This window comes from Orycteropus afer, unplaced genomic scaffold (genome assembly GCF_000298275.1).
Source record: "Orycteropus afer afer isolate SDZICR_OR568_19922 unplaced genomic scaffold, OryAfe1.0 scaffold01153, whole genome shotgun sequence".
In the NCBI taxonomy this organism is placed as follows: Eukaryota; Metazoa; Chordata; class Mammalia; order Tubulidentata; family Orycteropodidae; genus Orycteropus; species Orycteropus afer.
Window position 1 is genome coordinate 42,968 of NW_006922740.1, and position 2,255 is coordinate 45,222.

Sequence of the window (2,255 nt, forward strand, 5' to 3'; positions counted from 1 at the left end):
CAGCAGTTCACATATACTTTGTCTCATGTCATTGACCAAAATTTACAATGCAGCAGCTCCCCTCCCACTTCCTCCCCATAGTTACCTCCTCCCAGTGTCCGTCCCTTCATACTCTTCTGCACCTTGAGCTATCTCCCTGTGCATAAGCAGCCCTTCCTTCTCCCATGATTGTTCTCTCCAGGGCGTGTGTCTATTTGAGGTAAATGAAAATAAACTTTTTTCTTATAAATTAATATACTAATTTTTTTATTTCTAAAGTTAAGCAAATATTCTTCCACAATCTAAGGAGATATCTGTGGGTAATTTTAATTTTATATTTACAAATAATAATATGAAAATTTTAAAAATCACTGAGAACAAAGTGCTACAAATTGTGATTTTATTCATGCAGAATGGTTTTTACTCATTTTTCATGAAATAACACTAGCATTTACTAATAAATAATTTCCTTTATGTGAAGAAACACTTATAAAATGAAAATAAATAGGAGCTTTACATCAGCTACCTGATATCATAGCCACAAGTTAACAGTTCTCAGCATCCATTTCTTTTCTTCAAAAACTTTATAATATTCCAGACTTCTCAGGACATAGCTATTGCCCTTGTTGTTGTTGTTGTTATGTGCTGTCAAGTTGGGCCCAACTCATAATGATGGCCCCATGGGTTTCAGAGGCAGTATCACTACGGAAGTAGATTGCCCAACCTTCCTTTTGAGATGTAGCTGATGGATTTGAACTGCCAGCCTTCTGGTTAGCAGTCAAATGCCTTAGGCACTATGCTACCAGAGCTCCCGCTATTGCCCTTAGTAGCCATAAAGCTACCAAAATCAAAGTGATGCATAGTTCAGCAATGATGCTTCCAAACCATATAGACGTCCTTTAAATATCTGTACATTTTCAAAATGCTTCCTGGCTTTAGAAACTTTAGCTTTCTTTCCATTATTATCCATATGTAATTAGTGTCTTGATGCACAAAGTTTTCACCTAGGAAACTGGACTCTATTTATGGCAAAAGTTACAATGCAAGGCTCTAATGACTGGATTGAATAAATTTGGCTTCCAGTTATTTTTAAAAATCCCCAAGGTTGGTTTCCTACATGACCTCACTAATGAATTTCCCAATTTGTATCCTCTGGCATCTTTATTAATGCAGTAGCCATACTCTTCAAGATATTTTTCTCAAAGTGCTCAAATTTCCCTCTAGAACAGAAAGTCATTTGGACTCTGGGATATAGAAGAGGGATGAAATATAAATCAGGCGTATGACTTTCACCATTTTTTCCATGGAGAGGCTGGTGGGTTTAAACCACTGGCTCTCTGTTTAGCAGCCAAATGCCTTATCCATTGTGTCACCAGAGCTCCTTACATTGTGTTATGTAGGTATTGTAAGTAGTTACCTCTAGAGGGCAAGAGAAAAAGGGGAAGACCCTGAATGAGATAGATTGACCCAATGGCTGCCAGGATGGGCTCCCCCATGGCAACCGTTCTGAGGATGGTGCAGGACTGAGCAGTGTTCTGCTGCTTAGTGTTGCTATGAGTTGAAACCTACTGGATGGCAGCTAATAACAACTAAGGTGATTTAAAGTGTATAAGAGGATGTATGTAGACTATATGCAAACTCAACACAATTTTATACAAGGCACTTAAGCATCAGCAAATTTTTAGTATCCTGGAACCTGTCCCCTGTGGACATCAAGGACTGTAGTTAATTTGTTTCCAGTATTTCATTATATTGAAAAAATGCTGTCATGAAGATTTCCATTTATATATTTTAGTAACTTGCACTACTTCTATGGAACAAATTTCCAAAACAGATTTTCTATACAAATGAAGAAACATTTTTTCAATTGTTTTTGGACCTCAGAAAAGAGGTTTAGGAAAACCATGTTCTTCATTATTGGTCCAGGTAATATCTCTTACTTTTCCCCATCGCCACGTCTGGCAAAACTGAACAGGTCACAAAATGAAGCGACACAAGAGGATTAATAGTTTTCTTTTTTATTTAAAAGAAATGGGGGCCAGATGGAGGCCCTGCATCTTCTGTGAGAGTGACTCCTGATGTCTTTGTTCTACTTTATTTATATGTTTGTACATGATTACATCATTAGTCTTGGAATCCATACAATCAGCTTATTCTCCATAGAACTAAAGTTTTACTCCTCTATGTGCTCAAGGACAACAGGTGATCATTAAAACAATCACAGAAAACTTCTCAGGAATAAGAAGTGTAAAACAATAAATGTTTACTAGGACACA